The sequence below is a fragment of the Curcuma longa genome, chromosome 1, assembly GCF_044706935.1.
Source record: "Curcuma longa cultivar G26 ecotype Majalengka, Jawa Barat chromosome 1, ITB_CL_G26_1.1, whole genome shotgun sequence".
Taxonomy (NCBI): Eukaryota; Viridiplantae; Streptophyta; class Magnoliopsida; order Zingiberales; family Zingiberaceae; genus Curcuma; species Curcuma longa.
In genome coordinates this window covers 2,885,420-2,895,898 of record NC_133861.1, presented here as the reverse complement: position 1 = coordinate 2,895,898, position 10,479 = coordinate 2,885,420, and the positions used below count along the sequence as shown (strand labels likewise).

General features: G+C 49.1%; 1 non-coding gene across 1 annotated transcript; it reads right to left on the bottom strand.

The window, feature by feature from the left end:
- Positions 1–2,128: 2,128 nt before the first annotated feature.
- LOC141814539 (5.8S ribosomal RNA) lies at positions 2,129–2,284 on the bottom strand. The gene has a single exon (XR_012600490.1). It is a non-coding gene; the product is annotated as a 5.8S ribosomal RNA (ribosomal RNA).
- Positions 2,285–10,479: the final 8,195 nt, after the last annotated feature.

Here is a 10,479-nt window from a genome sequence, read left to right as displayed (position 1 = left end):
TGGCCGTTCGTGATGACATTTTCCTTCCCCGAGCCACTTGCCCCGCGGACATGCGGACGGCACGCACATCCTATAGGGCGGCACGGGGGCAACCCCCGGTGCGTGGCATACGGTCCAATATGGCCGTTCGTGATGACATTTTTTTTCCCCGAGTCACTTGCCCCGCGGACATGCGGACGGCACGCACATCCTATAGGGCGGCACGGGGGCAACCCCCGGTGCGTGGCATACGGTCCAATATGGCCGTTCGTGATGACATTTTTTTCCCCCGAGTCACTTGCCCCGCGGACATGCGCACGGCACGCACATCCTATAGGGCGGCACGGGGGCAACCCCCGGTGCGTGGCATACGGTCCAATATGGCCGTTCGTGATGACATTTTTTTTCCCCGAGTCACTTGCCCCGCGGACATGCGGACGGCACGCACATCCTATAGGGCGGCACGGGGGCAACCCCCGGTGCGTGGCATACGGTCCAATATGGCCGTTCGTGATGACATTTTTTTTCCCCGAGTCACTTGCCCCGCGGACATGCGGACGGCACGCACATCCTATAGGGCGGCACGGGGGCAACCCCCGGTGCGTGGCATACGGTCCAATATGGCCGTTCGTGATGACATTTTTTTTCCCCGAGTCACTTGCCCCGCGGACATGCGGACGGCACGCACATCCTATAGGGCGGCACGGGGGCAACCCCCGGTGCGTGGCATACGGTCCAATATGGCCGTTCGTGATGACATTTTTTTTCCCCGAGTCACTTGCCCCGCGGACATGCGGACGGCACGCACATCCTATAGGGCGGCACGGGGGCAACCCCCGGTGCGTGGCATACGGTCCAATATGGCCGTTCGTGATGACATTTTTTTTCCCCGAGTCACTTGCCCCGCGGACATGCGGACGGCACGCACATCCTATAGGGCGGCACGGGGGCAACCCCCGGTGCGTGGCATACGGTCCAATATGGCCGTTCGTGATGACATTTTTTTTCCCCGAGTCACTTGCCCCGCGGACATGCGGACGGCACGCACATCCTATAGGGCGGCACGGGGGCAACCCCCGGTGCGTGGCATACGGTCCAATATGGCCGTTCGTGATGACATTTTTTTTCCCCGAGTCACTTGCCCCGCGGACATGCGGACGGCACGCACATCCTATAGGGCGGCACGGGGGCAACCCCCGGTGCGTGGCATACGGTCCAATATGGCCGTTCGTGATGACATTTTTTTTCCCCGAGTCACTTGCCCCGCGGACATGCGGACGGCACGCACATCCTATAGGGCGGCACGGGGGCAACCCCCGGTGCGTGGCATACGGTCCAATATGGCCGTTCGTGATGACATTTTTTTTCCCCGAGTCACTTGCCCCGCGGACATGCGGACGGCACGCACATCCTATAGGGCGGCACGGGGGCAACCCCCGGTGCGTGGCATACGGTCCAATATGGCCGTTCGTGATGACATTTTTTTTTCCCGAGTCACTTGCCCCGCGGACATGCGGACGGAATATGGCCGTTCGTGATGACATTTTTTTTCCCCGAGTCACTTGCCCCGCGGACATGCGGACGGCACGCACATCCTATAGGGCGGCACGGGGGCAACCCCCGGTGCGTGGCATACGGTCCAATATGGCCGTTCGTGATGACATTTTTTTTTCCCGAGTCACTTGCCCCGCGGACATGCGGACGGCGACGAGAGGCTAGATCTTAGTGGATCGTGGCAGCAAGACCACTCTACCGCTTACAATGCCCCGTCACTTATAAGACGTCTGCAAAAGATTCTATCTGCCGTGACGCGGAGTTGTAATCACAGGCAACCACCCATCGTACATCCACCACGAGGGTTGCGCCTACGACACTGGCCCGTGGGGGCGAATGCCCCTACGAAGGGTCAAGATGTCAACGACGGATAAAATCACCACTTCCTAGCTAGAATTTTGACTTAGAGACGTTCAGTCATTATCCGACACACGGTAGCTTCACGACACTAGCTTTTCAACCCAACGCGATGACCAATTGTGTGAATCAACGGTTCCTCTCGTACTAGGTTGAATTACTATCGTGACACAATCATCAGTAAGGCCAATTTCCGCGCTCAATGCCAACAAAGCATGGAGCAAAAGTGACAATGCCATGACACTCAAGCAGGCGTGCCCTCGACCACAAGGCCTCGGGCACAACTTATGTTCAAAGACTTAATGGTTCACGAGATTCTGCAATTCACACCAAGTATCGCATTTCACTACGTTCTTCATCAATGCAAGAGCCGAGATATCCATTGCCGAGAGTTATTTGATTCCGAAGAATCTCCGATGCATTGTGCTCCCCACTCATGCTAAGGGGTCCTCTGCTTCTAAGTTCATTGTTCCTTAGTGCCGATCGCACCGAGCTACGGTCAATCGCCCACCAACATGGGCTAACGAAACAGTCACGTTCACACATTAACAATCATCCTTCATTCTATGCTGCCTCAACAATGATCCTTCTGCAGGTTCACCTACGAAAACCTTGTTATGACTTCTCCTTCCTCTAAATGATAAGGTTCAATGGACTTCTCAAGACGTCGCAAGTGGCGAACCACCCACGTCCCCCCGATCCGAACACTTCACCGGACCATTCAATCGGTAGGAGCGACGGGCGGTGTGTACAAAGGGCAAGGACGTAGTCAACGTGAGTTGATGACTCGCGCTTACTAGGAATTCCTCGTTGAAGACCAACAATTGCAATGATCTATCCCCATCACGATGAAATTTGTTAAGATTACCCAAGCCTATCGACCAAGGCAACAGACTCGTTGGATACATCAGTGTAGCGCGCGTGCGGCCCAGAACATCTAAGGTCATCACAGACCTGTTATTACCTCAAACTTCCGTGAACAACTCCAACAGCAACCATCACACTACTTGAAATTTGCAATCACTAACTGTATTGGATCCACCCACCAAGCGCACAAGAATAGTTTCAGGGTTAGCGAGGGTAACAAACCCTACGTCAGGAAAGCTCAAAGCCAAAGCCCTCCTCTCACCAAGAAATCCTCCTGTGTTGCTTGCGGATGAGCCATCAAGTTCTCTCCACATGGCGGAGAACTGGCAGAAATGACCTACTGATATAACCTCTGTCAGGGCTCCAACATCCTCTTCAGTTTTAGCCTCAATAGCAATTATGTTGGCACCTCAATTATAAGTTGCTACCCCTTCACTTTTGCCTCATCATTCAGGGCAATCTCCTCAGAAAATTATTGCCTCACCTTAGAAAACAATTGCCTCATCCAGAATGCAGCGGCAGAAATCACAGGGTAGCTCTCCCATGCCAATTTCTAACTTGGCATGCAAAGGATCAGATACCAGAAGCCCAAACAAAGGAAATCAGGAACGATCTTCAGTGCACTCATATCAACCTGTGCTTTGAACACTTAAGGAATCAGTTGCAGATTTTGGGGAAGGCCAAGTGAAGTCACATCCACGGCAAGGAAAGGGCCCTGTGGAGACAAAAGGCAATCTTACAGTAACTGAAATATCAGCTAGAGTGTGCACTGTTCCATTGAAGTCCAGTAGTGTAGACCCTTCATAAGTGGTGGTGCCTCAGCAGCAACTACTTGCTCAAGATTTCAGACGGGTGGACACAAGTAATCAAGTTATAGACCTTGGTTGTGGCATGGAAATAGCACTGCGCAGCAAACCTGCAAGTTCAGCACTGCTTCCTGGGTATTCCTATCCACCACGGATGGCTTCAGCATCCAGCAATCAGGGGGATGTTCAGGTAGCTAAAGAGGGGCTGCAACAGCTTTTAGCAATGCCAAATCAGAGGCAATCTGTGGAGGGTGATCATCAAGCAAGGGTCAATTCTGATACTAAACACATAGAGCAACATACTGATATTCTGCCTGCACTTTACCAGAGAACTAATGTGTTTCAAATGGCAGCCTCATCTGTTGTAATTATAGATCACCCCTTTGAGCAACACATGGAACAGGATTCTGCTCATCTTCAGCTACCTATAGCAAAAGGAATAGAGGACAGCAAGGGCACAGATAATTCAGTTTCAGCTGAGATGTTGCAGCTGAATTTGTATCAAGATAAGGGGCATGAACAGCTTAGTGTTTCTCCCTCAACTATGCTTGAAGACAAGCCTAGTACCATACCTAATCATACTAATACAGAGGCTGTAAAGTTCACCACTACTATTGCTATTAACAATCAACAGGTGGATTTTCAGAATACTTGCGAAGCTGAATTAGGGGATAATTAGATCACAACTATTGACACCTTGGGAGCTCTAACTCAGCACACATTTATACCATCACCACAGGCTAACCTTAGCAAGGAATCAGATTCACTCGGGCCTTTACCACAGCTCAGGCACTTGATTTCTGAGGGCAAGATTAGTTCCTACAGCGCTACTGGCAAAATACATGGCACATGCTCTGAAACTGCACAGATTGGAGACAGCATGCTAAGTAAGGCTACAACTCACATGCAACAGTCGGAATAGTTAATCTAGGCACACACAAGGGTCGAGGGCAACAAGAACACAATGGCAGCACCTTGGTAAAACATCAGACAGCTCTACAATCAGATTCAGATTCTCTTGACAACTCCTATGCTCCCACCATCTCAAACATTGTCTCCTCAACTCAGGGCACTGAATGCTGCCTAGAAGACACTATGGACACTTTGGACTATCCTAAACAAGAGACCACTATCCCTGGACCAAATCAAGCAGAGGGCACAACAACAAGGGTATCAGTGCTCAGACCACAACTCATGCAGTGCACCTCAGTAATAGAATACAAACTCGTTCTAGAGCAAGAACTAAGGCCATGGTAAACACCCTAGAACACAACAGCTCAAAACTTCCTTTAGCCAATGGCTTTGCAGTAATTGCTGATTTGGAAGAAGGGGAGTTAGTACCAGATGGGGAGAAGACTTCACAGCCAATTCCTCAGCACTAGCAGTCTACCAGTCATATTCAGTATCCAAGCAGTTACCCCCCAACTTTAGGCATTCAAACCAGGGCTAGATCAACACAAATAGGGCAGATTATGGGCAAGAACAGTGAGATTCTAGCAGCTTCAGCAACCTCTACAAATTCAGGAAAAACTGCAAGCTCATCTGAGGTTAGGGAATAGCATATCGGCACAGATTGCAACATTCCTATTGTGGTTGGACTTGCAACCTCCTCATGGCACATAGGGCAGCACAAAGAGCTAATGGAACAACCTTGGTTGGGAATGAGCCGAACTTGGTTGAGAATGAGCAGAACCAATTTGAGCAACTGCAAGTACAGATTCAAGAAACAGCTAGTCCACAAGAAGAGAAGGTTAAATCAAATGCAAGGAGGGTTTCTACCCCCAAGCAACCATGAAGATAGGTGCATGCAACATAAGGGGCCTCAATAAAGGCCTCAAGCAGAAGGAAGTTCTGAATCTCCTTCAAAAAGAAAGATTGAGTGTGTTGTGCATCATGAAAGCAAAGTTAACCTCAGCAGTTTTTCAGAAACCAAGTTGTACTACTTTCAGGTAATGGGAAAGTGAGCAGAGGACAGGGGACTCAGAGAGGAGCCAGATGTTACTCTTGTGGGATAGTCAGAATATCATACTGCAGATACAGGAGTGGGCTGATCAGTATATCCACACGAGCATACAACATCGAGTCACAGGGGACTGTTTTGCAGTGACCTTTGTCTACGGGCAGCTTACTCTTACTAGTCGGCGCAGACTCTGGGAGGGACTACACCAGATTGCAAGGATCATGTCCTTGCCATGGTTGCTATTAGGGGACTTCAACTCCCCCCTATCCTTGGCAGATAAGCAGGGTGGGATGGATGTCACTACACATGCTACTGCTAATTTTCAGGAGTTCATTTTTCAGGCAGGCATAGAGGACCTACGCTACACTTGTTGTAGGTTTACTTGGACAAATGGGCACGTAGTGAGCAAATTGGACCAGGCTATGGTTAATGTCCAATGGCTAGAGCAGGATAGGAGTAGTTTTGCAGAGTTCAGACCCCAGGAGCCATCTCAGATCACACTCCTTGCCTTGTCTCCATACTAGAGAGTTGTGAAAGGCGCCCTAAGCCTTTCAAAATTTTCAACATGTGAGCCACTCATCCTAGTTTCTTACAGACAGTGCAGCAGTGTTGGACATCATAGAGTGGAGGGACAGTCATAGGGGTTGCTCAGTTCCTCCTTAAGTACAAGCTAAGTCATTTGAAGGGGCCACTAAAGCAACTTAATAGGTAGGATTTCTAGCACATACAGGAGAGGGCCAGGGTAGCAAAGCAGCATCTTGAGGAGGTCCAGCAGAGGACTCTAGAGCAGGGATGGGTGGATGAGGAGTTTCAGGAGGCCCGTAGGATTGCAGACCGACTCACACAGGCCGAGTACCTGTTCTATCAGCAGCGTGCTAAGCACACGTACTTCCGGGAGGTTGATAGATGTACTACTTTCTTTCACTCCATGATGAAGAGGAACAACAAGAGGAGGGAAATTGTGGCCATAGAGTGAGGTGATGGGAGTCTAGCCACCACTCAGGAGGACGTGGCTCGAGAGTTTGTTGTACACTTCCAGTCCCAGTTGGGAGCCCAGGTAGCACGTGCCGATTTTCTGCCTGACTGCATGAGTTTTGGTAGGACACTCCCAGAGGATCAGCACGCCAGATTGATCAAGACACCGACTGCGGAGGAGATAAAGCATGCTTTATTTGATATTGGGGATCTTAAGGCACCAGGGCCAGATGGGTATAGTTCCAAGTTTTTCAAGCATTCCTGGGACACAGTTGGCACATATTTCACTGCTGCTATACTTGAGTTTTTCCAGAATGGGAGACTGTTGAGATCTTGGAATGATACTCTGATTGCTCTGATTCCTAAGACTGATCATGTGGCTATTGTTCATGATTATAGGTCTATATCGTGTTGCACAGTATTTTACAAGGTGATATCTAAGCTGCTTGCCAATCGATTAGCAGAGGTGACTGATACGCTCCTACACCCCGCACAGACAGCCTTTGTCAGAGGACTGCCTTATCACCGATAATATCCACCTAACGCAGGAGATTTTACCGTGGTATACCAGAAAGTGCATCTCACCACGTTGTACTATGAAGGTGGTTCTTCAGAAGGCTTTTGATTCAGTTCATTGGGATTTCCTGCAGGATGTTCTTACAGTTCTTCGATTTCCCATCACCTTCATCACTTGGATCCGTGAGTGTATTACTACTACATCATTCTCGGTAGTTATAAATGGGAACCTGCATGGATTTTTCAAAGGAGAAAGGGAATTGAGACAGGGGGACCCATTATCCCCGTATCTATTTGGTATTTGCATGGAGTATTTATCGAGATCTATTGAGAGATGTACGTGATGACCAGATTTTCACTTTCACCCCATGTGTGAGCCCCTACGGATAGCGCACCTAGTTTATGCAGATGACTTGCTATTGCTCTCACGTGGAGACACCTCCTCTGTCACGAGGCTAGTGGAGTGTCTGTAACAGTTTTCTCAAATGGCAGGGCTCACGGCCAATGTGGCCAAATCTTTCATTTACATGGCAGGGGTGGATAGTACGACGCGGGATCAACTTCTGAGTATTACTGGGTTTCGATAGGGAGAGATGTTGTTCAGATATCTGGGGATTCCCATTGCCTCGCAGAAACTCAGGATCTCCGACTACACATCTTTGCTGGACACTCTGACGAGGCAGGTCATGTCATGGCCCAAGGCTACACTATCATATGCAGGGAAAGCATAGTTGATTGCTTCAGTCCTCCAGGGAGTGGAGTGCTACTGGATGTCTACCCTGCCCATCCCTAGTGGAGTCATAGATCGTATATATGGAGTTTGTAGGTCTTTCATGTGGACTTCTCAGTGACTGCTCATTGCATGGTCAGAGCTTTGTTGCCCGAGGGCAGAGGGTGGTCTTGGCCTGAGGGATCTGCGAGCCTAGAACCTAGCCTTACTGGCTAAGGTTCTGTGGTGCATTTAGGACAGGCAGGACGCACTATGGATTCAGTGGATACATCATCGGTACTTAGAGAGAGCAGGACTTTGGGAGTGGACACCATGGCATGGTGATTCCCCACTCCTGAAGCAAATACTTCTGATCAGAGATTGTATCTTGAGCACAGCGGGGAGCCCAGTAGCGGCAACATAGCTTCTATCTTCTTGGTTTCAGGAGCGCCGGGGAGGCATCCGATGGGCGTATGACCACTTCCGAGGTGTCAAACTGAGACAGCCATGGACGAGGATGGTATGACACAGTGCTATTCAGCCGAGTCACGCCTTTACGTTGTGGCTACTTGCGCGAGGGAAGCTACCGGTGCATGCCCCATAGGAGTACCTACCAGATCGGAGGTGCACCTTCTGTAGACGAGAGGAGGAGACACTAGAGCATATCTTTTTCAGATGTGATACTACATGTTGATTATGGGGACGGATTCATGGATGACTGCACATGAGGCCGGAGATGACCACGTATAGGAGTATGCTGAGGACATTTCGATGAAAGTACAGGAGGGTTTCTACTGCTTCCTCGGCGAGACATATAGCCCTTGGAGCTCTAGTGCATCATATATGGGGGGCGCGTAACCGTAGCATGCATGAGGGGCGGAGAAAGGACGAGGAGGCCATCATTCGGCGAGTGTAGTGTTTATCGCGCGATGGGAATTTATACGGATCGACCACTGAGGCAGGAGTAAGCCATGATGATGCGAGACGTCTTAGAGTTAGATCCATGTCGCATGTTTTGCATGGCATCATTATGTACCATCCTATGTATTGCATAGCATCATTAGTGTAGTCATACATATTGCGTAATGTAGACTAGGTCACATATTAGGGTAAGTTCTTGCATTTGTACTTATTCTGTCACTTACATATATAGAGCATTATCCACCTACATGCTTACTACACATGCGCATTGTTAAAAAAAACATTTGGGTGCATGGATCTACCCTCTAGATCCATCTAGTCCGCAGCAAACGACTTGCAGTAAAGACGTCTCAAATCCGTTGATGGTTAAGGCTTTGTCAAAAAGCCTATGAGAGTGAATAGGTCCACTAATAAAGGCCTATCTAGTCCATAGAAACGGCTACGATAAAGACATGTCAAATCCGTTGATAGCTGGCCACTTGCTAAAAGTGTGCATCTTCTGAGAGCTGGAGTGATGGATCTTCTGGTGGTTGGAGACTGCGGAGAGCTAACTCTTGGTGGCTGACGCAGATGGTGAGATGATGGAGGAGACATTGCGATGGCGGAGTCCTGCCACACTTGCTGGTGGTGGCAGTTGCTGTGGAGGCTTAATGAGTAGCTGATGCACCTCCCGAGGATGACAGTGTACATACTTCATGAGTGGATGATGGCATAGATGATGGTGGAGCTATGATATGCTTGATGGTGGCGCCGGTTGGTGTGAGTACCTCATGAGCAGCTGATGTGGGGTTGGCAATGACAGAGTGATGACAGTTGGTGTGGATTCGTCATGAGCGGACGATGGCAGCATGAGCAGATGGGGGGCGGGCTACCGTCACCCTTCACGAGGGTGGCTTGACTACCTGAGGAGGACATCAGAGACTGCATTGGTTATTTGTACACATGAGTATACTATGAGGCAAATGAGCATAGTATTTATGAGAGCACATGTACAGCATACCTGTGGCGATTGCTTAGATCTGACAGTTCGTTAGATATGATATGAGCCGACGTCATAGGAGCTCATTTATGGTGGTGTGATTTCTTTGATGATATTTATTTACTTTTCATCAAAAAAAAGTGAAAGAGCTCTCAGTCAAAAAATCACCCATCATCAACATAGTGTTGTCAGGGACAGCTTGCTGCAACCTGAATTCACAACCAACCATGAATTGGAAGAGGGAGAAATAAGACCTGATACAACACTTAATCTGCAAGATAAACCATCAACTAAAACCTCAAGGGTCCAAACAAGGTCTCGGTTACATTGTTAAGGCAAATTTTGGAAGCAAGGGCCTACTCAATCAGACGTTCCCTGTGGCCCCAACACAACCATGGTTTCTGTTGATTCAGAAACACCAAGTTCAGAAGAGAGGGGCAACAAAATGCAGCAAGGTATTGGCCTCCAGCTAGTTCACAGTTCCCTGGACAAGTCACACAGCTCCAGTGATGAGGGAGATCAACCAATGAAACAAGAATCTAGCCAACACAAATCCATCATTGTTGGTTTAGCTGCAATAAAGTGGCCAAAAGGGGCTGGTTTTTTGGGACAAAGTTCAGCAGTGAATTGCTTACATATTGGGGCAGCAGAAACACAGGATACAGGGCTACAAACAAACCAACAACAAGAAATTCATGGTGATGTAAGGAATGGGCTGAATGAGAAGAGGAGTAAGGCTACTACTAGACGGGCGTTGGCCCCATGAAGATTGGTGCTTAGAACATTAGAGGCCTCAACAAAGGCCTCAAACAAAAGGAGGTTGCAAGCCTCCTAACTCGGGAAAGACTAAGTGCAT